This window comes from Pinus tabuliformis, chromosome 2_2 (assembly GCF_031772625.1).
Source record: "Pinus tabuliformis cultivar Carrire ecotype Pingquan chromosome 2_2, CPIR1, whole genome shotgun sequence".
Classification (NCBI taxonomy): domain Eukaryota; kingdom Viridiplantae; phylum Streptophyta; class Pinopsida; order Pinales; family Pinaceae; genus Pinus; species Pinus tabuliformis.
The window spans coordinates 1188879603-1188890849 of record NC_142300.1 but is presented as its reverse complement, the minus strand read 5'-3'; positions in this window follow the sequence as shown (position 1 = coordinate 1188890849).

Sequence of the window (11247 nt, the reverse complement as noted above, 5' to 3'; positions counted from 1 at the left end):
TCTGTATCAGGAGGTTTCTTACCGCTGGGAACGGTACTATGACTTTGGTATGGGCTTTTAGCAAGAAAGGTCTGAAATATTTGATCGCTTTGAAAACGGCATATGCCTGTTTCTCTACGTCTGAGTAATTAAGTTCAGCACCTTGTAAGTTCAAGCTAAAAAATACGATTGAAGCTTCTGCCTTTTCTTGATTCGCTTGAGTTAAAATCGCAGCATAGGATTTCTCTGAGGCAAACATGTATAAGATAAAAGGTTCTGAAAAATTTGGGGTTGCTAGAGATGGAGCGTTGATGATAGCTTGTTTGATTAAGTTGAATGCTTCGTGCTCATCTAGACCCCATTTGAAATTTGAATTCTTTTTTATCATATTTTGTAAAGGAGAAATAATACGTGAAAAATCCGGGACAAACCTTTTTACAAAATTGATCTGTCCAAGGAAGGATTGCATGGCTTTCTTGTTATGGGGCATGGATATCTCGGAAATTTCCTTGATTCTGTCGGGTTCTATGTGAATACCAGATTTCGACACGATGAATCCGAGCAATTTCCCTTCGCTTAATGCAAACAGAGATTTCTTTGGGTTGAGCGAAATCCCATACCTCAAACACCTTTGAAAGATTTGCTTCAAATCTTTGAGATGGTTGCTTCGTTTTTTGGAGTACACTATTATATCATCCAAGTAAATCACTACTGATTTATTGACTAACCCTTTAAATGTGATGTCCATGGCTCTCTGAAAGGTAGCTCCGGCATTGATCAGACCAAATGGCATCTTCTGATATGCATAAGTGCCCCATTTGGTTCGGAACGTAGTCTTTAACTGATCATCGGGATGCACCAGTACTTGATTGTATCCTGAAAATCCATCCAGGAAAGACATTAATTCTGAGCCTGCTACTACCTGTAATATTTGTTCCATAGGTGGGAGGGGAAAGTTATCTTTCTGACAGGCTTTGTTGAGATTTCGGAAATCGATACAGATTCTAATGTCTCCGTTTTTCTTCCTAAGGGGTACCATATTGGACACCCATTTGGAATGCCTGACGGGGAAAATTATTCTGCCTCTCAACAACTTATTAAGCTCAGTTTTTATCTGATTTAATAGTTAGGGTGTATTTTTCTGAGCTTCTGCTGGACAAGTTTTTCATTGTCAATCATAGGGATAGTGTGTTGAATGATAGAAGTGTTGTAAGTCTTCATCTCATCGTAATTCCAGGCAAAAACGTTTTTGTACTGTCTCAGAAGACGAATGTACGCTGATTTCTCTTCAGGGGCTAGGTCGTGGCCTAGGTTAACGTTTTGTGGCTTCTCGTCGGTTCCTAGGTTCACCGATTCATAGTTCAGAGTTGAACTGTAGAGTTTGGCATTAGTTGACCTTTTGAACCGACTTTTCAAATCATATAAATCTTCTAACTTGACCATTGATTTCGATATAGCATTGTCAGTGCTACTTTGTTGTATTTGGTGATCATGATGGCCTTCGTCGATTATCTGATTTGAGTAGGATCCTTCAGAGGTGAGGAAACTTACGATGTCTAGATCGTCGTTGAATACTCTCCAGTTGGTGATGTTGTCAGGGATGGACGGTCTAAAGATTAATTCTATTGAAAACCTATCAGGACTAAAATCTTCGGAAGGAATTAGTCTAGAGGCTACGTTAGCTAACAGGTCTGCGCTCGCGTTTTGAATTCTTGGAATTGACGAGATGTTGAATGCTATGAAATGTGCAGTGAGATCTTGAACTAACAATTGATAGTGCTTTAAATGACTTGACAGGCAGTGTATGGTGTTACGTACCTGTTTTACGACAATCTCAGAATCTTCAAAGACTTGAAGGTACTTAACGTTCAATCTGATTGCTTTGTATAGGCCTTGAACCAAGGCTTCGTACTTTGCTGTGTTGTTCGTGCAATCGAACTCAAGTCTGCATGTGAGCATAATCTTGTTCCCGTCCGGGCTGATCAGAACGCATCCTGCTCCTGCTCCCTCATTGGATTTAGACCCGTCAAAATATAACTTCCAAAATAAAGATGTATTTACAGAATTATCTAAAAAACTAAAACATTTTGAGTCATTAGTTTGGGAGAAATTTTCAACTTGGGATAAAACTGAATTCTCTAAGTAAGGTGAAATATGAGCATTGAAATTGCCGAGGAAAGAATCTACTGCGTAATTGCCTACAATGTTTCTATTGTATGTTATGGCTTCATTTTCTCCTTCTAGTTCTGTCACTAAGTATTTTTGGTGCAACTCTCGTTCAACCTTTATCTGATTTGGTTTACCATTGTATGGTAACCACATGTGCGACCAGTCGGTTGAGAAATATCCGTGGAGTTTCTCTGACCAATCCCTGCTAAGAATCAAACCATAGAACTTAGGGATATCAGCTGGTAGAATGTCGATAACCTGACACACTTTTGGGTTAGACGACAATCTTATGGTCACCTGATTAAGTTCACCAATCACTTCGACTTGGGATCGATCAAGTTGAACTATACGTACTGCGGATTTTTGAGGGTGCACATTCAATTTGGCACATATTGACCTGGGTAAAATATTCGTTGAAGCACCAGAATCGACCAAGCAATTGTGCACATTTTTATTGAAGATTTCATATGTGAGAAGAAAAGGAGGAGTATGAGATCTTGACCTTCCTCCAATCAAGGCGATGTCATTTGGATCAATATTATTGATCACGTTGGTTGGAGGCCTTCCCAGATTGTGGGAAGCTACAGCTATAGGTAAAGATGCAGTAGGCACAACATGTAATTCTTTCATCATTATTTTCTGCTGGTGTTTCAACTTACTCAATTCATAAAGAGTGATGTTAGCCCTAGTCTTCTTCATGTCATCAATGATGTTATACTCCATTTCATCCGACACTATCAGTGTTCTTGATGGAGGTGCTTGATCAGATTGGACTCAGCTAAACTGGGTCACTTTAACAGTTGTCTTTTTTGTTGCGACCTTATCTTTTGTTGCAGGGCTTGTGCCCTTTTGTTTTGGGGTAGTTTGGGGAGGATCAAGTTGATTTTTGCTTCTCGTGCTAACAGGAAATGCTTCTTGATCCTCTTCTTGTGGGAGGATGAAGTCCCACATTCCTTGTAGTTCCACAATTTCTTCATCGTCGATCTGCCCTTCAGTGGTATTCTCTTCTTCTTCTTCTTCAGATTCGACGTTTGAGACAGCGTTGGGTGGCTTCGTCTCCATGGGAGGGTTTCTTTTAAAAGTCCTGAAAGGCTTTCTTGAAGACGTTTCTGCTACTTGTTTTCTTATATCAATCATCTCATTGGACATGGCCTTTAATACTTTTTGTAATCCTTCCATATCGAAAGGATCTTTCGTTTGCTTCTTCTTGGTGTCTTCTTTGAAAGAGATCTTCTTAGATTTACGTTCTTCAATTGCAGATCTATTTTCAAGGGCTACTACGCGTTTTTCAACTGCTAACGCCTCTGTTAAGTTTTCAACTAAGGTTGTCTTGCTTTCCCTATCTACGAAGATAGCCAAGTTAGATGGTAAGGCCGTGATGTACCATTCACATCTTACTTCCTCGTTGGGTTGTGAAGCAGCGGGGATTTTGTTGAGGATCTTATTGAACCGTAAGTTAAAATCTTTAATGGGTTCTCTAGCCTCAGCCTTAAGATTAGATAGGTCATTGATCAATGTTGCCGTGGATCTGTCATCACCAAACTTGGTGAGGAACTGACTTTGAAAAATGTCCCAGCTTGTGATGGATCCGGAAGGTAACGAAAAGTACCACGACCTGGTTGTTCCTTGCATTGTATAAGGGAAAAGCCGGACAACAGCGTCTTCGTTAGTAACTCCGTTGAGATTAACAGAAAGCATGAAATTATTGATATGTTCTTCGGCTAGCATGCCTGCTTCTGGATTGAATTTAGGCAGCCATTTCTCAGGATGGGCTGGTATAGGGCTCAGGGGTGGAGGCATTAAGACCGCCCCAGGATTGTTCCATGGAGACTGGGCCATCGTTGAGCTGCTAGTCAATGGAAGTGCAGAAGATGATCCCTGATGCTGAGAAGATGAAGATACTATGATCTTTGATGATCGCGGAGGAAGGGTTGCGGAAGATGGATGAGTGATCTGGGGTGAAGATGTGGGTGGCTGACTTCGTGGTGAGGGAGTTGAAATGGACGAGGTAGATGAAAGAGTCTCTCTGTCAGACTCTGGAAGTGCTTTCCTTGCTCTTTTCCTAGCGGGGAGAGGGATTTCAGTCGGCTGGATGCCAAACTTTTCACTCTTCAATCTGGTCAGGGGATGAGCAGGGTTGTACTGCGAAGTCACGTTGCCTTTATATTTATCAGACCTCTGAGTAAAAATAGAGAATCCCTGGAGTTTACGAATCAAAGTTTGAAGTTCAGGGGGATCAATGATAAGTTGGTCTGATATATTAGAGTGTGTAGCAGCGGTGGATGCCCGAGCGACTTCTAGCGCTGAGTTTAATCGTACTGGAGAAGTCGGGGGAGTTGGTGAGGGTGATCTTCTCTCAGAATGGTATTTAGATTTTGACTTATGCGCCATTCATAGATCGTGCCCTCCTTCTAGCGCCAAATATGTTGAGGGCCCCGAAATCGGGTCAACAACAAGGGGGATACCCACCCGGTCAGGAACCTGGTTGGCGGCTCCGTGCCCGTTTGGTGTAGCGGGTCCGACTGGGGGTAATGGGACTAGTTTCCCAATATGAGGGGTGTGTGTGTGTGTAGAGTTTGATGGTATTGATTTAGGGGTATTTTAAGCTAATTTAATTCTAACTTCTAAACTAACTCTATGCTATTGTAATCTAATGAAAAACAATACATCTAATCTACGCTAACCTGGGGTATTTTTCTTCTATTATGCGATATAAAAAGATTTCGAACAATAGCTGGTAATAAAGATCATTCAGCTATTATAAGAATATAAATCAATTAAGATGAACCATTCTGCATAAGAAGTTAGGCAAAACAGTTGTGAACAACATATCGCATAATTAGTTATTCATATGTCAAGCACAAATAAATGACTCCACCGTACAGAAGTGCCAAATGGTAATACACACATTCATACATTAACATATAAAGAACTCAGCTGCATATCACTTTAGGAATACAAGCAGAAATTAGTCAAGAGATAAAAGTACCATTTATGATTGATTTCACTAATAAACTTCAAGCAATAACGATTTATTTCTACTTGTTCTAATATCTGCTAAGAGTACAGAAGTGCAACATCAGTAACAGACATTAAAATGCAAACATAAATAAATCTCGATCCATCCATTCATCAAAAACCCCTCCGAGGGTGCAAAAGTGCATGTTCTGAGGACAAGTTTTTTGACAGATTTCCGGACCCTTCTCCAAATGCCATGAGAAGGGTTAAATACTACTAACTAATTAATCTTAATTACACAAATATAGGGAATGGATTCAAATGACCGCCCTTTTACTAAAAGCAAATTTATTACTAAAAATCAAATCTAATTTCTAACCGTTTCTGTATCTGCTCCTTAGTGCTGTAAGCAATGCGCTGTTCGCCCTGAAAGAGTTGGCTGGTTGTTCTTTCCTTTTGTTCGAGATTGAAAATTAGAAATAACAAGAGCTGGCACCTCTTTCTAATAGACTAGAAGATATTTTCGAAAACCTTTTTCTAGCTGGGTGTATTCGCTGTGCGTATACTTAGTACAATCCAGGTTCCTTTCGACCTGATTTTGCTGTTGCTATTTTGATTTCCGGTCGTGCGAATGACTTAATGAGTTAGGAGTTGCGTTGTATGGACAATCCCCTATATCGAGAATTGCTTCCGTTCTTTGTTCCAGGCTTTTCTGGAGCGTCCTCCTTCTTTTGTGTTTCTCTTTTTGCTTTACCCAGTTTGAGCTTCAAGATCTTTTGCAAACACGCTGCTTTTGTGCGCCTTTGACTCTGAGTCCCGAATAGTCTATTTTCATCAGCGCCTATTAGGCGATACTCTGGAATCCGTGGTCCTGCTGTCATGCGGCATCCATTTGCGGAGGCATCTTCTCTCTGTTACCCCATTGGCGCTTTCCTCTTTTCCTTAGATGTTTCCTGCATATAGATTTATATCAGTTACATGTCTTGCAGTTTACGCAAAGAAGAAGAGAAATGACGAAAATATTAACATGAAAGCATTAAGTTCTAATGAATGCGTAATTCTGACACTCATCATGATTTGACTCTTCGAAAAACGTGATACAATCATTCTTGGATACTGAAGCATGCGATCATTAATTTCCCTTAAGGTGTGCGCTCAATTTTGGGTTTACCGTTTATGTCGGAGAATTCTTGCGATGAGTCCTTTCTGCGTTGGAATCGCAGTATCGAGGACTACGACGTCATTAAGTGTTATCGCAAATTGCCAATATCGCATATCGTAGTTTTGTATGATCGCAGATCGCAGATCGCAAGGTTTTCGCTTTATCACTCTGTTCTGCTTATGCGACATTGCGACGTGCGACGTCGCATATCGGCTGTCGGCGATTCCTTAGGTTTTCCCTTTTTGAGCGCTTTTAATGTATGCGATGCGATGGGTTCTCGCGTCGCTCTTTTTCAGTGTATTTATGCGCTTTGGGAAAACGCTTCTCTCTACCTTTGCGACGCGATATAGCTCTTAGGGAGTTAATACAAAAGATTTTTGAAACAAAAATATTTTTTGGATTTTTGGTTAAGGGTCCCCCTTTGCTTGATGTTATTACTAATATCAAACAAAGAGGGGGGTTGTTGGTGACCACAACAGGAGTGTAGGAAGAAGAAATATCATGAACAACAACAGAAGCAGAAATGACATGCTGGTCATCTCGCAAATGATAATCATCAGCAGAACTTCATATTGTTCATGGCAGACTTTGATGAGAATGTTGATGCAGACATCGGGTATGTAGATTGAGGAGCATTAACACATATGACGGGGAACAAGCAATGGTCGAAGATTTTAAAGAAATCAACGATGGAGCACAAATCTACTTAGGTGATGATAGAAGTCATCACATCAAAGGGTTTGGGAAAATTTCCGTCGTTTTACCCAATGGTACTGTAAGACAAATTCATAATGTCATGTGTATGCCCGGTGTAACAAAGAACTTGATTTATGTATCCATGATTACAGATCAAGATCTTAAAGTTGAATTTTTTAAATCTAACTGTTATATTAAAGATCTGTTAGATGGCATGAAGACTATTGCTACAGGAATTCGAATAGGAGGTCTGTACAAATTGGATGTAAGACCAGCACCAGTTCGAGCTTTGACAGCAGCAAGTTTGACTACAGAAGAGTTGTGGCATCAGAGATTTGGTCATATCAACTACAATGATTTGTTGTTACTTCAAGAAAAAGGAAATAGTAAGAGATATTCCTATGTTAAAACAAGTGCATAATGATTGTGATGCCTATACATTAGGAAACATGCATAGAGAAGAATTCACTATTCGAGTAGGAAGGAAACATAGAGACATACTTGAATTAGTGCACTCAGATCTTTGAGGACCCATGCGAATAAGGTCATTAGGAGGTGCACTATATTTTTTATTGTTTGTTGATGACTGCGCAAAGTTTTCTTGGGTATATTTTTTGAGTAAAAAGATTCATACATTTGAATACTTTAAGCAGTTCAGAACCATGATTGAAAAGCAAACAGGGAAGCACATAAAAATTCTTCGCTTCGATTAAGGGGTAGAATACAGGAAGGATGAACTTATCAAGTATTGTAAAGACCATGGGATATTACAGCAATTCACAGTACCCCATACTCCTCAGCAAAATGGAGTAACGAAAAGAAAGAACATAACATTGGTGGAATGTGCTAGGAGCATGTTGAAAGGTAAGGATCTTTCGAATGTTTTTTGGGTTGAAGCATTGAATATTGTAGTTTATTTGAAAAATAGGAGTCCTACAAAGAATCTTGAGTTTAAAACTCCCTATGAAGCATTATATAGATTTAAACCTGTAGTAAAACATTTAAGAGTGTTTGGGTCTAAAGCATTTGCCCATATTCCAGAGGAAGACAGAAGAAAACTAGATTCCAAAGCCATCAGATGTACCTTTATAGGGTATTGTTCACAATATAAAGCTTATAGATTATTTAATCCCTCTACTCACAAGATTTTTGTTAGTAGAGATGTCATATTCCATGAGCAAGATCATGAAGAATCTCATAAGCGCAATGAGGAATGAGATATTTCGTTCTTGATGGAAGAAAGTGAAGAAACAGGGAACAACTAGGATCAACAGATAATGGCAGTAGGAGAGAATTCAAATGCAAAGCCGAGTCTAGCAAAGGAAACTCAGAATAGGTTAGAAGCTACACCAATGCTCAGAAGATTCGGTAGGCAGACTCAATTGCCTACTAGATACAGGAAAATGCTTTCATAACTAGTATGATGAATGTAGTTGAACCTTCTAGTTATAACGAAGCAAATGAATGTAGTTATTGGAAAACAGCTATGGAACAGGAATATGAATCTATAATAAAAAAACAAAACTTGGGAGTTGGTTGAACTTCCTAAAGGGAAACAAACCATAGGTTGTAAATGGTTGTATAAACCCAAGTTTAATGTAGATGGAAGCATAGATAAACTAAAAGCTAGATTGGTAGCAAAGGGGTATTCAAAAAAGAAGGCATTGACTATGAAGAAACCTTTTCCCCTGTAGCTAAACTAAATACCATCAGAATTTTAATTGCTTTAGCTACTAAGAAACATTGGATGATTCACCAACTAGATGTAAAGTCTACATTTTTAAATGGAGAATTGAAAGAGGAGGTTTATTTAAAGCAACCTGAGGAGTTTGTCTAGAAAGGGAAAGAACATTTAGTATGTAGATTAAAGAAAGCTCTTTATGAACTAAAAGTAAGCACCCACGTCCTGGTATGAAAAGATTGATTCATTTTTTCTGCAACTTGGCTACAACAAAAGTAAAAACAACCCTAATATATATACCATGAAAGATGAATAGGGGCGCATAGTGTTGATTTCTTTGTATGTAGATGATTTAATTATTACAGGTTATGCTATTGTTCTAATCAAAGAAATCAGGCAACAAATGTCAAAGGTGTTCGAAATGAAAGACCTTGGTGAATTAAGATATTTTTTTGGTCTTGAGATTTGGAGAGATTCAATACAAACTTTTTTGTCCTAGGATAAGTATGTCAAAGGTCTACTGGAAAGATTCAGGATGGATCAGTGTAAGGCTGTAGCAATACCACTACAGCAAAACATCAAACTTCAGAGTAAGGATAGCTCTAAATAGGCAGATGCAACACTTTACAGATAGCTGGTTGGGAGCTTAATCTACCTAACCACTACTAGACCAGATTTGACTTATGCAGTTAGTGTGCTAAGTCAATACATGTCCAAGCCACTTGAGAGTCATTGGAATACAACGAAATGTGTTTTGAGGTATCTGCAAGGTACTGTAGACTATGGTATTATTTATACTGATTCCTCTGATGTTAGATTGACAGGATTTACAGATTCACACTGGGCTGGAAATGTAGACAATCGTAGATCCATAACAGGCTATGCATTCAACATTCGATCCGGGGTGATTACATGGAGCAGCAAGAAACAAAACACAATTTCCTTGTCTTCAGCAAAAGCAAAGTATCAAGCCAAGCCATGTGCGCAGCGACATGTGAGGCAGTTTGGTTGCAAGACTTCTCCAGGATGTTGGAGAAGAACAGAAAGATGTAAGAACAATCAAATGCGAAAATTAGAGTTCACTCAAACTTGCTAATAATCTAGTGTTTCACAAGAACACTAAACACATTGAAACACAATTCCACTTTGTCAGGGAGAAAGTCCAATCAAAATAAATCCATGTTGTATATTGTAATACATGTGATAATGTTGTAGACATTTTCACTAAGCCTCTTGGCAAAATTAAGCTTGAAATGTTTAGGGAGATGTTAGGCATATTTGTGAACCCCTTCTCCATTAAGGGGGAGTGTTAGAGATAATGGAGAATATCCTAGAATAGTGAGAGTTGGTTCACAAGACCTCAAGATAGGAATTAGTTTCTATTTCTTAGGTTATGGTTCTAACTTCCCTAACACTATGATTACTATATAATGTGTGATGTACATGGACAATGTAGAACGTTCTACAGTGCGAGACTCTCCTGGTTCAGACTCTCTATCGTAGAGCTGACCAATGGGTGTTTTTTATTAATTCAAACATCACTTTTTAACAGTTCTAAATGGCAAGGTGAAGAGGCTATCCATTTTCATCTACCAACCACTTGTGATATGCTGCTTCTGATAAGAGCTTCCAATGCTTTTGAAATGGGGAATATTTTCTACATCTGAACTCGATTCTGAATCAAGATCCTTCGAATTTGGATACATTTTTATTCAAATTGACATGGAATAAAAAAACAAAAACTCAATTAGATAATCGAAACATAAATAAATTCTAAACTTACGAGATATGGAAAGGGAGAACTCCGTGAAGTACTTTGATCAGTAATATGGAATGACTTGGAATTTGAAGAATTTGTCATTTGATATTATTGAGATTTTGTCCCTCCATTTGAAATAATATTTTGTGTGCATATCTAAAATTAATCTTGAGAACCATATAACCACAATCTGAATTTCAATATAGTTTTCAAACCATTTTTCAAGAATAAGGGGACTTTAAGCGAAAAATGTATACTATGAACTATTGTAATTCATGTGGATGTGTCTTAAAGGATAATTTGAGATTAATATATCATTTTACGTGAAAATAAACTTTCAAATAGCTTTTAAACTCGACCAATGTGCACTGATGCATTTAAATAATACCAACGCCGAGGCATTCAAATCATACTCGCACTGGTTTCTAGCATTCCGAAAAAAAATGTTATCATATCGGTGCTCTTGTACAAAAACGCAATGATGTTTTTCAAACAAAAATAACACCAATATGCCCCTATTTCCCTATTTTAGAAAATAAAAACCAATTCAACCATCTCAATTCTCTTATAACAATTACGCATTGATGCTTTTAAATACAACGAGTATGCCCCTGTTTCCTACTTTAGAAAATAAAAACCAATTCAATCATCTCGATTCTCTTATACCAATTACACATTGATGATTTAAAATACAAACAGCAAAGTTGAGTTAAAAAAAATAATCACACACCATTCAAAAGAAAATTGTATACATGTTTTTTTGAATTTCTTTTTCCATTGTTTTCGAAATAAATTAAATTAAATATACAAAATGTGAAAATAGTTTAATTTTACGATGTTTTA